This window comes from Hermetia illucens, chromosome 4 (genome assembly GCF_905115235.1).
Source record: "Hermetia illucens chromosome 4, iHerIll2.2.curated.20191125, whole genome shotgun sequence".
NCBI lineage: Eukaryota > Metazoa > Arthropoda > Insecta > Diptera > Stratiomyidae > Hermetia > Hermetia illucens.
In genome coordinates, this window is record NC_051852.1 from 49343337 (window position 1) to 49360053 (window position 16717).

Sequence of the window (16717 nt, forward strand, 5' to 3'; positions counted from 1 at the left end):
GATTTTTATCAAAATCATACTATTAGTAACAAAGTTACAGTAGTTCAAAGTTGTCTTTACCGTGTAAATTTACAACCCGAAGTACTAAATCTGACATGCTAAATGCATATTCTTAACGGGCTACGTACAAATGGGATAGTTCTACACTCAAATATACTCACAGACGAAGCAAACAAAACCTTTCATACCTGAAGCGCCCAGCTTCCGGTTTCCCGACTTGTTTGTCACTAGATATTGTCTAGAAAGAATGTTATTTTTGCTTCATTACTTGCATTAAATTGTTTAAAGTACGTATTATTTCGGGTCTCAAGTCCAATTAAGACTGAAAAAGATTCAAGTTAATTGTTATATATATATTATATTAAAAGTAGAACTTATTATATCTATTTTCTCGTTTAACATTTGCAATTGTAAAACATATATATATAATTATTTAACAATAGGAAAGTAATTGTTTTTAAAGAATGTATCATATATATACAAAAAATAATCAAACGTATATATAAGACGTCACAAAAATCAACTCTTCTGGAGATGAAATATTGCTTATCGTTTTTTGCTGAAGATATAATTATGAGTAGTACTGTATCGAATAAACGTAACAGCATCGGTGGTTCAGTGGTAGAATGCTCGCCTGCCACGCGGGCGGCCCGGGTTCGATTCCCGGCCGATGCAAGTCTTTTTGGAAGAAATACCAGGATCCCAGCAATAAAAGAGAGTGGAAATTAAAGAAAAAGCAAATATCGAAGATTACTGTGGTAGTTCTTTTTTAGAGACCACAATAGCTAATTTGGACCATTCTACCTCGCTCGACTGCGCAAATTAACAATTGGAGATATTTGATTACTTTATCTGGATCTAAGATGGAAATTTCGCGATACGCGTAGTCATATTTATCTCATCTGTTCACTGTTTATCTTCTCATTAGAAAAAAATAATTGCATCGGCCGGGAATCGAACCCGGGCCGCCCGCGTGGCAGGCGAGCATTCTACCACTGAACCACCGATGCTCACAAGGTCGTCACCCGATCATCACACAGCATCCCGGAAAATTCCATCTCCAAGTGCTTCTTAGGTAGCAATGCTAGTTGGCAACATTACAAATTATGTACTTCTAAAAACATCACATATTATTAAACACTTCGCCACCTTTGCAAACCCTATCCATGCGCACAGGCAGAAAGATCTCTTACAAACACGAAATATGCATACGATCACTCTCCCTTTAACCGGATAAAATCTTTCTCAATTTGAATACGATCATCGTAAGCTTTTGCAAATCTAACAATTCCCACAGAGACAAATTTTTTCCTCTTCCTCACATTGGCTTCATATGATCAAACTAACCCGACCTCTTTTCTCTAAATGATAGTTTGGGGGGCACGGCATATTCCGAAAGCTTTCAAAGGAGGTTTTAATTAATATTATCCTTTGAGAGCAATAATGAAATGAAATAAAAGACACGATCCACAAAACGGCCTCTTCTACTCTCGGGGTCACCAAGCCAGGTAAGCGGTACATCAACCGAAGTACTCGGCTTTGGAATAACGATGTTGAAATGAAGGTCCGTGAAAAGAAACGCCGCTAACACAAGATTCTCGACGACAAAACACTCGCCAATTGGCAAATTTATAAGAATGCCAACCGGGAAGCAAAGAAAGCGGTCGCTGTCACCCGAGCGAACCATTACAAAAATCTTTACCATAAACTGAATACTCGGGATAGCGAGAGAGATCTGTATCGACTTGCCAAAAGCCGACACCAATTCACACAGGATATCGAGCACTTTTTTTGTGTTAATCACTAGAACGGTTCTTTGCTTACCAACTGTCGAGCCGTGACGGATAGATCGCGAGAATACTTCAAACAGATTTCAACTGAAGAATTTGCTCATCCTCTACTTCCACAATGATTGTCGACTTTTGGAGCAGTTCCACCTGTCAGCGCAGCTCAGAGGTGGCGGTGAGGAAGATGGGGCGGCAACCCTATCGGCCAAACCAAAACCAAGTGGCCGAGGAGAACCTCCATAGTGGTGGCACCAGGAGACGCTGTACTCACTTTGGCTTGCCGGCGGTGATGCAGTAGGCGAATGCTCCAAAGACCTAATTAGGGCGATCAGACCCGAGTCTGCACGGGGACTCATCTGAAGTGGCTTCGGTCACGAAACCTTACCAGGGGTATACTGGTACCATGGGAACCGAGGTAGCCCCTGGACTCTTATACTTCAGGAGAATTCCTGTCGTATCTGAGTACAGCTCGGTTGGTTGCGGTTGGCCCCCTAGTGGGAGTTTAATGGGGGCTGTGCTCAAGCGAGAAGAGACCTTCGGGCCTCGACGTGGTGTTTGCGTACCAACACGGGTGCCGTACTCCATAGTTCGGTAGAGATTTAGGTAATTCTTGCATCCACCAGTATGAATGCTAAGCCATGCACTTGGTATAGACTGGTACCGTTGCGCTTGTCTCAGTGGAGCTCTGATTGTGGTCACAAAATCAATTCGTGTCTGTAGAGGACCGTAGGATTAAGTCTCCTTGACAGGTACCTACGTAAAACACCGAGGACTTCACTGTACTGTTCAGGTAACCGAAAAATGCCGGAGAACGCAATGATTTCAGAAGCGTATAACGCATCACGAAAAAGCTTCCATGTGGTCGCAAATATTTCGATTGTCCTGGGCAGGACGTCAACGGTCGACTTCTCATCCATGATAACGGTTCTTAATCGTATCCGGTGAGATTGCTCCTCTTATAGATGGAATGGTTAGTCATCGTAGCATGCGGATGCAGACTATTCCTCCAAATAGAATAGAAATCATTCCGACCATTCATGCACTCAGAGTAAATTCGTTGCGCTTAACGGTCTCCCCGCAGAGTTATTTATTGCAACATCTGCAGATTTGCTATTTTCATTCGAACGGAAATCTTGGGAATCCAAGACTTAGGACGAAGAGAATGATCGTCAAGATTTCAAAGAAGGGCAACTGCTTTGAGTGCGAAAATTTGGAGGGATATATGCGTGCTCCCTTGCCTCTCGCTTTGTTATAGAGGACACAGAGATCTTTGGGCAACCATTTACAGACGATATAGCCGTAATAAATACCGGCACGTTTGCGACTCTGCAAGTAATCCATAGTTGGTGCCTTCGTAATAGGCTCACGATGAACGCTAGGAAGGCTGGACTATTGATGTTCACTAGCACCATATCCAGGACGACCAACTATACACCCATACCTCCTCTGGAAATTCTTTGACAAAGTGGCTCTAATGCCCTCCGATTATATGGTTTCCAGATTCGTCTTTGAAAATGCATACTCCGTCGTAATCGCCAAAACACAAGAATGCTCGATAATTGGCCAGAGTTTTGGACTCCAGACTTAACAACCTTTACCGATGGGTGAATGAGATGGGCCATAGAAGACGGATCGGCTGCAGGGGTGTCCTCGGGAAATCTAGTTACAGAACTGGCCCGACCCCTCGGAAAAATATTCCAGGGCAAGATATATGCCATTTCATTGACAACAGAAGAATGTTTGCCACCAAAATGGAGGGGTTGGACCATACGAATCTGTTCCGAAAATCAAGCAGCTCTATCAGCACTAAAAAGCAACAACATATCAAGCCAATTGGGGTGGAGTTGTCATCAGATGCTGCTGAAACTTGGCCAACTGAACGAAACATTCCCAATGTGAGTGCCAGGGCACTTAAATATCGCTGGTAATGAGGAAAGCAATCGGCCAAAGACTTGCTTCCGCTTTGATAGAAAGCTTGCATTTAATGCCCGCGGAGCAGTTAGCCTGTAAGGAGAGTGCGGCAACTCTCACTTTGGAGGAAAGTGGAAACCCGCCCGTCCCCGTTGCTACTGAATAATTCGACCAGTAAGCGGAAAAGGTAGGCTCGAGAGAAGAGAACTTCAGTCACTAAGGAGGAAGAATGCAAGCTAAATATTGCCTATCAGAACCGTCTCCTTCACCCTTACCAGGAATAACGGAAAAAGGGAAAGCTTAAGACGTGGACGCTACTGGTCAAATGCCAGTATGAGAAAATTAAGCCACGTTGACCAGACATCGTGAACCTGGGAAGGCCCCCAGCCTGCAGCCGTAGTGTAGAAGGCACTGCAGGAAAAGATAAAGTTTCAGAATTAGGATGAGGACATGGCTGCAATACCATGTGTGGTAATGGCCAAAGAAATCGGACATCAGGAAACGATGGCATGTAGGGCCCAAGTGATTACCCTGGAGAGACTTACACTCATGGTAAAATATCGAAGAGACAACAAAATTGACAGACGGTTTCATCCAGGGCAGAGGCAACTCCACAGACGTTGCCTTGCATGATCGAAAGTGACGACAGGTGGTAATTGCTCTATTTACATAAAATCGCAAACACGACATGAATGCGAATTATATTCAAGTGAAATCTGTCGTATGTTTAGACCTAAACTAGGCCGAAGTAAATTATTTGTTTTTGGATTGAGAGAGTCCTGAGTCCGCATCAACTTGATGACGATCCCCTGAACGAAACTGTCAGTCAATTCTTTCGAATAACTTGGGTTTGTAACCCAAAAAGACGGTTCCGTGGACCCTAAGAGAGAAAGAAAGTTGCCTCCCAAGTGGTCCATTCCGTCATCAAGTCGATTGAGACTCAGGACTCTCTCAATCCTCAGACAATAAATCGAAACACAGTTTACCATTCTCTGCGAATGCATGTCGAAAAGAAAATGTTGAAGCTTAGTGCGAAACCGAGGTTTCATAATCAAAGTTAGAGTGCATTAATGCTGCTTCCAGCAGGTAATCCTAGCTAAGAGTTCTGGCAGTCGGACCAAGATCACCATTGTGAATGCCGAGCTGTGCACGGCTGAATATGTCAGATTTTGGATACCTACCACCCGGAAGAAGATAGGGAATATCATTCATATGGTGAATGAACAAAGCCGGGCATTGACTTCAGAAAATGAAAGGTAAAGTTGACGAATGCCACGAAGGAAAAATCCAGAAACACAGCTCGTTGTTCGAACTGAAGAGAAATTTGAACTTCTGTCGTCAGGCGAAAATATTTGGGAAGAAACCCGGGGCCACTAGTAGGGCTTTCAAAGGGGCATTGCCACTGAAGCTAGCACATGGAAAAAATCAGAGTGGTGGTCTCAGCTTTATGCAGCTAATGCGAGGAGGAGGAAGAGATGCATTGGTAAGGTTTTCATTTATGAATAATCTGCGCATTCTGTGTCTAGAGAATGGTTTCAGATTCGTGTAAGCTTGTGGATTGTAGGCGAGGGACCATTGAAAAGACGATCTCCGGGGGTAGTACAATGGGCTTAACAAAGGTCTAAGCGCTTGGAGTTGAATTTGTCCCCACTAAACTAATCGAAACGTGGTTTATGAAGAAAGATTTGGTTTTGTCGATGGCTCCAAAAATGGTTGCCAATCCCAGATTGCGCAAAAACGTGTCTCTCTTTCTCTTCTAGATATAATGAAATAAGGTCTATTCGAGTGCCGAAAAAGGTTCTTGTCAACTCAAAAGGAGGATCGTAAAAATTGAGTGCCTCTGCACCGTATTTACCAAAGGCTGAATGACAACTTGTACTGGTTGTTTCCTCCGTTTAGTCCAACTTACTTCAATTTACTGATAATACAAGTGAGTAGAAAAGAGAAAGACATAACTGCAAAGACGAAACAATTCGAATTCACTATTCTTCTGGCTCAATTCTAGCATTTTATCGCCACATGAACAATTTTTATCCATTTAAAGCTCTCCAAGCGAAAATAACACTATCTCCTCCACCCTAACCCCTATCGAATCCAACTTTATCGGAAATTCCACTGAAAAAGTGCTTGTTCCAGCCATTTACTTTCTTCAGTTCCATTTTGTCGGAATGCCTGTTTTAAAAACTATTCTCTGCCCAATACTGTTCGGCGCTGGGGCTTTTTTTTTCAATTCCACTTTGTTTTCCACGATTCCTCTTTTGGACGTGCTGATGGCTGGGCGGGTGGTGGAATCGTACATGCAAACAGTGTGTGTCATATCATTGTCTAAACGACTGGATTGCTCGATGGAAATATACACTGCGTAACGGCTAGCTGCCATTATACGCCAGTCCATTAAAGAGTCGTACACTCAATTTCTTTTTCGACGATCTGCTGACGATACATATATGCCGCATATGAAGTATTACCGACGCCCTATCTACATATGATAGGGGACTGCGAAGCTACGACGATTATGACGATAAACAAACCGCAAACACTTGAAAAACTTTGTTTGATAGAGGCCGCGGATGGAGTGCGTTATAGGCGGTATGCTGGAGGCTCATAAGCGCTTGTTTTTGGGTGCAATGGTTGTTTGGTTTAGACATTCCCTGGCTCATCGGGGCTCGTTTGGGAGTGTTGGTGGTATCAACTAGACTGTCTGCAGGAGGGATTACTTTCAACTCCTCAAAATTGCAAGCTGAAATGCAGTGGACCAGGTTGAATCTAATGGAATGACGTAAGATTGCCCTATTCAGTAGGTAATTCTACAACGACAATTTTCAGACATGCTCTCCTTGATTTGATTAGAGTTAGAAACTTCAGTATTGCATGAGGTTCGAACGCTTTCACATCTTCCATCTCGATGTTGGCAAGATCCCGGAATCAAAGTAACGAAAAGAAGGACTTATCAAAAGTAGCCCCATTTCGTAATCAACGCATCAGTTACAGAAATCTACCTTGCTGAACATGAGTGGAGGAATCACCACCACAACCCACAGCAACCGAGCGATGGAGCAGCAGACCAGATACTATCACGCCGGGAGTGCGACCTGTTCCTCTTCCACATCCACTTTGTGCGCGCAGATATACAAATTTAACTTCTTTCCAAGTTCCAACGTGGAGCTTGGGGAGCTTGTACCTAACTTGGATCGAATTAGAATCAGGTTCGTCTCAGCGCAGACTTTTGCGTAAATTTGCGCGGTCGTGGCGTGCGTTGACGTCAAAGAGGGTACTCGACATACATGGAGGTTCTACTCACTTCGACAGGCCTTAAAGTCAACTTGGTCGATATGATGCTCTTGGAGACATCCAATTAGACGATTATGTGTGCGTGAATGTAGAGGGGGCGATTTGGAATCAGTTTATCGTGGAAGGGGGGACGGGAAGATTTTGCAAATGATGCCATTGAGCGCTAATCTTGAAATGTTTATAAACGACTGCATATGCACGGAAGGAAGGAAGGAAAAATGAGTGCAAACTTTATATTTAGAAACAGATTTATAGCCAATGAAATCTGGCACGAATTGGGGCTGGGAAGAATGTAAATATCATAATTTATTATGGAAAGCAGCAATGTGGCCACGTGCTCCTGCAGTTTGAATGCTTTTTATATTCCGCAGAATAAAAGAACAGGTGCGTTTCCTCCAAATGTCATAGAAAGTAGAGGCTGAAAAATGTTGTCAATTGAAAATGGAATATTCAACTGCATCCGGGTGGCTCAGTGGTAAGAACGCTAGACTATCGCATTCAAATCTTACTGCTGGCAGAGAATTTCACGCGACTCAGCTGTGAGATCAGGATCATAATCACGGTTGAGTGCAATGCTGACCATTTCACCAAATGTCTGTCATTGAGTATGTGTCATTCCACAGACATGGAAGCAGAAGAGAGATATATGGGGCGTGGGGCCGAATAAGTCTAGAAAAATCATGTGACAATTACTATGTCCAAAAAATTTTTGATTCAAATTTCCCGGGTCAATGGTATCGCTTTTATTTTCTTACAGTGACTTGGTAGCACTGTGCCTGACAACTTTGTCAAATTTCGCATCATATATCAAATGTCATTAGTTGTTGAGATACGCTTGATTGATTGATGTAAGACGAGAAAGGTTACTCCGTAGATTTTTATAATGTCAGGATTAATTGAGCAGAGATCTTGTATTAAATTTTGCGAAAACGTTCAGGATGTTGCAGAAGGGCTTCGGGGAGCAGAGAATATCAAAAAGGAAAAAGCATGTTTAACATTTCCGCATTGGATACAACTAGCAGAATTTTCTATGTTTCCAATAAAGGAACCAACCAGAGGTTGTCCAGGCATTTGAAACCACCAAGCAACAACTGGTGGATGCTACACTTCTGGCATTTCCTCAACAAAATGCACCCCTAGCCGTATTCGTGGATGCCTCAGACGTTGTCGCAGGTGCCGCTCTTCACCAAAAATTAAAGCAAATTTGGCAGCCGTTGAGCTTCTTCTTCAAACAGCTGAATTCCATTCAACGGCACTACAGCACCTACAATCGTGAGTTATTAGCTGCGTACCTCGAAATTAAATACTACCGGTATTCCCTTGAAAGCAGGCAATTCAGAGTGTTCACAGACTATAAGCTACTCACTTTTGCTTTGAAACAAAACCCCGACAAAGCATCCCCTCGCTAACTTCGGCACTGGAGCTTAATCAGCCAGTTCTCTTCCGACTTTCAACACGTGTCTGTTGCAGAAGTTCAAATCCATGCCATTTCCTCGGTTCACCAAACGTTTTCACACAATCCACCTCGACTTATTTGACCCTCTGCGAGACTCGCACGGTATTGCCTCACAACCATCGATAGGTTCACGCGGTGGCCTGAAGCAATTCTTTGGAAAGGCATTACTGCACTATCTTGGACTATCGAGAATGGATTCCTCGCTTTGGTGTGCCCTTTACCTTTACAGTCTCAACGTCGGGGGCACGACTAAAGCGATTCTTCCAGGAAGAAAACCCAACCAAAAGGAGAGGCGCGCAAGGTGTCCATTTGGACTTACGGCAGCCGAGTTGAACGCACACAAGTGCGAATCGCGGTGCATCGCTATATCCAATAATAGCGGAGACCTCTGATAGTAGCACAGAAGGGAAACTGTCAATTTCTAGTCCGGCAACCACTGCCGTCAAAATGGACCTAGCGAATATGGACCAACAACGAAACCCATTGATATTGTCTGTTCCCTAGTAAACAAATACAGGAAAACGCACCAACCACGATGACCGGAAAGCACGGAAGAAAAGATAATCTGCTGGCACCCTTCTAAAAAATCGATACCAGAAAGCTATCTATATTCCAAACGAGATTGGAAATAAGTTGGAAACCGGCACCTCAGCACTTCAGGTATGAAAGGTTTTTGTGTATTTCTTGTGTAAGTATATTCAAGTGCATAACTATTTCATTTCTACGTAGCCAGTAATGGAAGTGCATTTGGCATGTCAGACTACTCACTTTAGTGTTTTGGGTTGCAGTTTTAGGCAACGTACTTTGTACTATCTTCAGTAAAACAAAAATAAAATGCTGAGATCAAAGAGGATAAAGTATAGTTGGAATTGTTCCAATATGCCACATCCTACCTGATTTCTCTTCACAACAGGCCGACCAAAAGAATCATCCAATGTCGATGAAAACAAAATGATCGTGTTGAGACATCCTAAGCTTCGGAGAAATGCTAGGGCGTTCACCACAGTCTACGCGGCAGGTCGGCCCCTGGTATTGTTGGGAAATAGGCAAGGGTTCTGAAGCATGGCTGACATCAGGACTTGAGCAAATTAGTCTAAGTAAAACAAATACGTGTTTGCACGATAAATATTGGTATTCTCACTGGAAAGACTGAGGAACTCGCAAGGACCCATCGGAAAAGGCACATTGAAATCTGCATTCTACAAGAAACTCGATTGTCTGGTGCCAAAAGCTGCGACATAGAACGCAATACAAATTGCTATATACTTCGCTATTTTAGTACCCCACACACTTATTATGATGTAGGCATTGCGGTCTTAGAAGGTTTGCAATTAACGAAGTCGAGCGATTTGATGACCTACTGATGAAGCTCAACATTATATCACCACCTGCACTTCTTCACCGCGTACATACCACAGATAAGTCGACCTGATGCCAAGAAAGATGTCTCCTCGTAGCTGCTTGATGCAAAGACCTGTAACGTGCCTGCCGACGACTGTATTATAATTGCCGGCGACCTTAATGGTCATATGGTAACAGACGGTAACAGGCACCATGAAGGAAAGGGGTTTGGAGCGCGCAATTAGGGTGCTATAAGCGATTTTGCGGACACCCATGACCTTGTACTTATGAATTTCAAATCGATACTATGGATTCCGTAAAGCCAGATCTACTATTGATGCCATCAAATTGGTTACTGGTTTGATCGAAAATGCAGCTCGCGAAAAAGATAGTACCAGCAAATATTGGATCGCAGCGAGCCCAGATGCGAAGAATGCATTCGATTCGGCCAATTGGAATCTAAAAAGGAAATTCCTGGCGAAGACTGGTATTCCCTTCTATCTCGCAGCTATTGTCGATAGTTATTTAGCAGCAAGGAGGATCTGGTATGGCACCAATGATGGACCCCAGGAATACTTTGTCTCTGCAGATACCCCGCAAGGATCGGTACTTGGCCCAATGCTATGGAACATCTTGTACAACGATGTATTTAACCTTCTCCTTCCGGAGAAAGTTACGGTGATAGGTTACGCCGACGACAAGGCACTGGATCTGGTCGCAAAGCACCGCGAAGATGCTACTCAGTGATGTTAAGGGAGGAGTTTTAGTCTGACACTTTCAGAAGAAAAACGAAGCGGTCATCATTACCAAGTGCCGTAATAAAATTATGCCCGGATTGAAATTGGAAATTGTATCACTTCCAAGCCTGCCATCAATTGATGATAGGCTCGAAACTCAGTTATAGACAACCCATGCAGTATGTTTGCCACAAAGCATCCACTACAAACCTGACTATGATGCTGATCGTGGTAGGCGTGTTTCTAGGTTGCTTATAGCCACGATGGTGAGCTCGATCATGCTTTATATAGTAGTGCCACTTCGGGAAGAGGCTTTGCAGATTTAACGCAATCTACAATAGGACAGCCTGAAGAGGGTGTGCTCTGGCTTTAGGATTATCTCAGATGATACAGCGTCACATCTTGACAGATTGGGCTCACAGGTTGATCCCTGCCATCAACGAGTGGTTGAAGAGACTACCTAGTGGGATCAACTATAATCTTACCTAGTTTCTGACGGGGCACGATTGTCCAAACTGCAATGGAATCCCAGAGGACCCACTGTCCAGGATTTGAGGAAGGAAAGAGGAACCTAGAGGAGACCTTTGGGGCTGGCACCGAGAATGGTAGGATATGAAGAAGGTTGTGATGCGATCAACTCCATGATCGGATCTATCTAGAGCAAACTGTGAAAGGCAAAGCAAATCAGGAAAGCGCGTCTACAGACCCCACTTATAGAAGATAGTAGACCATACTAGAGTGAGCTAGTTCCGCCATATGGAGACTGATTTTAGTTGATAAAAACCCCACACATTGGCATATCTATGCCAGTGGCTCATTAAATTTTCCACGGCCTCAAAAAAACATTGAATCGAATTTAATAAGTTTGTAATTCGAACCCTGTTACGCCATAAGGACATTTTGACTCATGTTCTACTCGAAGTTCACAATAGCAGGTGGTCAAAGGGTAGTATAGGTCCCAGAGCGAAACGTGGATTCGTACCCGCAATGGAACAGAAAACTTGGGAAACACATGCTGAACCAAAACCAACAGCTCTACTACCAAACCCTATCTCCATCTTCACGTGGTGACCGCTGGCAGCTCTTTATTAACGAAAAACTGTAGACGGAAAAGAATGAATGAACGAGACAAATTGTACTAACTGGTCCTCCAGGTTGGGGGTTGGGTAGAGTTGACAACCCTGCACGAAAAACAACTTGTTACGAAGCCGCAACAAGAGCCTTGGACTGGACTGATAACACAGCGAAGAACCCGGCAACGAGAACGGAATAACCATTTTCTCATGCAACGTGCCCTCCCTGTATAGAGATGGAGCTGCCAAGCAGCTAGCCGATACCCTGTTCTAATAACGACGTAACAGCGTTGCAGGAGATGCGTTGGACAGGGACCGGTTTCCTGGAGAAGAGTTGCTACACTATATGTTATAGTGGCCATCCAGTAAGCCATGTGCTCTGAGGTTTATTAGTCAGCCAAAAAAAGAAACCTGCTGTTATCGGCTTTAAAAACATAACCGAACGGCTATACACTTTGCGCTTGCGAGGCAAATTTAAAAATATAAGCCTCACTAATTACACCAAGTGGTTCATCATCTTGTGCTCAAGGTATGGGACAGCGAATCAATGCCTGACGATTGGCAACGAGGCACTATCTGTCTCATACATAAAAAGGGAGATATCACACAGTGCAGCAATTATAGAGGTATCACGTTGCTGAGTACCATCTATAAGATATTCTCCGCTATCTTGCTAGGCCGAATAGCCCCATACGCCCAGAACATCATTGGCCCACACCAAAGAGGCTTCACTCCAGGCAAATCAGCAACAGATCAGATTTTCTCTCTGCGGCAGGTGATGGAAAAACTGTTGGAATATGGACACCAGTTACACCAAACTCTACACGACCATGAGAGAATTTGGTATCCCGACGAAATTGATAAGACTGACTAGGTTGAACCTGACCAATGTGCGAGGCCACATAAAAGCAGCAGGATCACTCTCAAGACCATTCGACATCAACAACGGTCTACGGATAAGGGGATGCCTATTATGTGTTTTCTTTAACCTGGCCCTAGAGAAAGTGATCCGTGATGCTGAAGTAAATGCAAGGGATACGATCCTCTTTAAGTCCACCCAACTACCGGCCTATGCTGACGATATCGACATCATGGGAAGAACGACGAGAGATCCAGGTCGAGCAGGTAGCGAGACATCTTGGGCTTCACATCAATGAAGGCAAGACAAAATACATAGTGGCAATGCCAGCACCGAAAACGAACCAATCAATAACATCAAACCGCACTGATCAAACGGGAAGAATAAAGATAGGAGACTACAACTTTGAGACCGTTGATAATTTTTCATATCTAGGGTCGAAAATCACAATCGACAACAGCAACGACGATGAAATCCGCGCACGGTTGTTGGCAGCCAACAGAACCTATGTCAGCTTACAAAAACTGTTCCGCTCAAAACGTCTCACCATAGGGTCAAAGCTCCTACTAAACAAGACTATAATCTCGCCAGTTCCTAGGTCCTCGGAGACTTGGGTTCTTAAGAAGCGTTCGATAGAAGAATCCTCCGAAGAATTTTTGGCTCCCTATATGAGGATGGACGAATCCGTAGCCTACATAACGATGAAATCTATGAGCGATACCATGACCGTCAAGTTGTGGATAAAATCCGGCTCAATAGGTTACGGTGGGCGGGTCGCTTAATCCGTATAGATGAAGATGATCCAGCCCAGAAAGTGTGTAAGGGCAATATCTATGGTAGAAAAAGAAGACGAGGCAGAGCTGAGATCGAACTATGGCGTAGGCCAGGACACCAGGCAGCTTTTAAGGATGGACTTCGGCGCAAATCGGTATGTCTGGAGTTCCTTATTAAGGCAGGCCTGGATCGGATACCGGTTGTTGCGCCGTTGATGATAATGAAAAAGTCCTCCGCATCGAATATCAAAACTATAGTGTCAACTGAATTTCGGCAAATTTTGGGCAGCATTGCAGATAAACGGAATATCTACCAACCAAGCTACTACAGAAAAAGGATCTTGTGAGGCGGCTGTTAGAAATTCATGGTGAACTGCTTAAAGGACTGCAGAAGCTGATTTGGCCATTGTTTTGGAAATGCTGCTAAATGCTTTAGGTAGAATTCTTAGTAAAAAAAAACTGCAGCTCACTTTCCAACACCCACTGTATGAGAACAGTGGAAAATATCAAAGCCAATTTGCCGCCAAAACATTGGAGTGCAATTTTCATTAGCGGATTATCACCCCTCTCGCTCCGAACCAGCCGCGCTCATCCTCTCTTAGCACTCACGTCAGATCCAAGCAAGAGAGTGAAGAGATTATCCAATAAAGCGTGCACCCTCAGCCAGCCATGGAAGCCACCACACCCGTCACCCCCCCAAACACTTTAGTGCTAATCCCTTGATGCGGTCATAAACGATAGAACCGTAAGGGGCTGTCGGAGAGAGCAACCTTCGAAGTATTTACTCGGAGCATTCTCTCCGCGTGACTCGACTGTGGCCTCTGTGCACGCCTGGCTATGCGTTCAGCAACAAACGTTTCCCCAGCGAACTGTTTTGACAGTTCATTCACGCACACATCGACACCAAACGTGTGAACCACGAGAGAGTGGAGCCAGGAAAAGTCTCACGTGCCCCTTTCTCCGCCGCTACTTTGGCGATTACTGAAAAATCCCGACAAAGGGGCGATCCTGCCGCGGAAATCACCTTCTATTCGACCTTCTGACCCCGGGGCGGCCAGGACCCGGCCCCGAAGAGCATTTCCTATGAATCAGCGAACAAAAGGCGCCACTCACCTTGCGTCCAACGCTCGCTCGCTCGAATGAAAGCTCCAGACCTCGGCGCTCCTTGGGTTTCCACCTTGACGGACACAACGCACAGAAAACGGGAAAGCCCCGGCTTCGGGTCACACAGTTGTCGCTGGGTATGCACTTCGCCCGCGGCGACGACAAAGGAAAACGTTCACCCTCGACCGTTGCCTGCGGATCGCTGTGCGCCCGGGTCAGCGCGGTGGAGACAGCTGGGTGCAAGTGCGGGGGCGGCGGACACTCGGCGGGGTCCTGCTCTGCAGCTGCGGGACAAGTCACGGAACTCACTTCCACTGGGTCACGGCCGGACAACGGGCGCGCTTGGCGTTGCAGTCACAATGGCTCCGGAAAACCCGAATCACTCAAGACCAAATTCACTGCAGGAAAGGGAAGCGCAACCTTTCGACTGGCGACCGGAAAAGTCCAACGACTGGCCAACGCACGGAGAGGGCTCTCGGCTCGGAGCGCAAACACGCGAGTCACGCAACACCACTGGCGGCTCACTCACACATTGCAGGCGCGGCAGCGTGCCGTGGTACCTCGGGAAAGCTGGGGAACAGGCGGGTCTGGGGGCAGCGGCGGCGGCCGGGGCACATGCCTCTGATGTCAGCTTCTGGCGAGCACGCGCGGGTGCAGTTCCAACGGGGACACGCTGCTCGGCCGATTTGTTTATTTCGTCGCTTCTTTATCGCCGGCCGTTCCCTGCACGCTCCACCGTCCAGCGGGCCGCGGTCACGTACACACACTTACCGCACGCTCTGCAGCAGTCGCCGCTCTTTGTCGCTCCTTTCGATGGACTGCTCTGGGCCGCTCGCTCTTCCGCTCGCAACAAGCCAATGGGGAAAACGAACGTAAGATGAATTCTGCTGCGAAGAAGGTTCTGGCCCGTTATTTCGCCACCGGTGCCGCGATTGGGATTGTCACTCAGTTTTCCACTGTCCACTTGGATTCCGCGAACACGCCCTGGCGAACAATACGGGGATAACGGTAAACTCTTCTCGGAATTGCCACTTCGGCCTCGCGGTGGAGGTTACAATTCGCCGTTCCAGGGCTTTGTCCGCTTGACTTTCGCTGAAAAATGGCTCCAGAAAGCCGCAAACTTGCCTGACTCGCTCTAGTCCACTCGGATTTTCACTGAAGACTGAAATTCCCATTGGCGGTCGGAGCGAATGACTAACGACAGCGTGACGGCAGATGCCAGAAAGTAAACGTCACTCACGCGTGGTGACGGCCCCTCCACTGAGTACCGGCCAAACAGAAAGAGGATCCAAGAGGCGAAATGGGTCTCTCTTAAGAGAAATATAAATTCTCTTGTGCAAGGGTTGTCGAAATCGTGTTATTACCTTACAATTTTCAGGTGCTGAAATTGGTCTGCTTGAAAATTTTAAATTTAAGAAGTAATATTTCCGTACATACAGTGCGCATAAAAAAAGACAGCACATCTAAAAATTTTGCGTTTTTTCTTAAACCATTGGTTTACACTGGGAGACATAATTCCTCGTACGAGACCATTATCATTCATTTTATTCCATTTTTTTATTTTGAGTAATACTATAGCAGAAAAAATTCAAATATGCATTTTATTTTAACCGACAAAAGTCGACTATTTCAGTCGTTCCGCATTTCTTTTATTTTGAATAAACTGCGTAGAAATGCAGTGATCATGAAGAAATATCGACAAAGAGTGTTAATATGCAATGCTGCCTACAAAAAATAAAGGAAAATAAACATCGACTGATTTTAGACAGGACGCGCTCGTAAGTTATCTGAAAAGGAAGAGAGAGTGATAATGAGTGCAACAGGCAAAACCCCAAGAAAAAGTGGTGCAAAACTAAAACAAAAACTATTCCAAAAATGAAATGTAGACGTTAGCACTAGGTTGGTGCAAAGAACTCTAAACAAACGCGGGTATTCCTCTAGGATAACTAAGAAAAAGGCTGTCATCAGTAGAGCTAAAAAGCTTAAAAGAAACAAATTTGCTTTTCTGCACTTTCTGTGCTTGTTTGGGGGAATAAGAACTGGTCAGGGGTCAGTAATCTAGTGTTTATTGATGACAAAATGCACCAGCACGTATTCCTAAATATACTGAAAAACAATTTACAAGAATCTCTCAATAAAATGGGTTTGAGTCCGAATTATATTTTCCAACAGGACAACGACCCCAAACAAACAGCTCGTATGGTACGTGAGTGGCTACTGTATAATATTCCAAAGCAGAGTCCAAACGTAAATCCAATCCAGCATTTGTGGGACTACCACACCACACCATTCCTTCAAAGAGTTCTCTAAAGAAGGTTCTACCAGGATAAATCTAATATTACACCTCAAAGTATTACGTGGAAACTTGTGGCATCTATGCCATGG

At 44.8% G+C, this 16717-nt stretch overlaps 1 protein-coding gene and 2 non-coding genes across 3 annotated transcripts in view; 1 reads left to right on the forward strand and 2 right to left on the reverse strand.

Annotated features, from left to right (window-relative positions):
• Positions 1-15503, reverse strand: part of LOC119653720 (mucin-17) — a 238151-nt gene extending 222648 nt beyond the window's left edge. Inside the window, exon 1 of the mRNA XM_038058618.1 lies at positions 14342-15503. The gene's annotated coding sequence lies outside the window, so the exon portion shown is untranslated. The remainder of the gene's footprint in view (positions 1-14341) is intronic.
• Trnag-gcc lies at positions 605-675 on the forward strand. Its single transcript has one exon. It is a non-coding gene; the product is annotated as a tRNA-Gly (tRNA).
• Trnag-gcc lies at positions 940-1010 on the reverse strand. Its single transcript has one exon. It is a non-coding gene; the product is annotated as a tRNA-Gly (tRNA).
• Positions 15504-16717: the final 1214 nt, after the last annotated feature.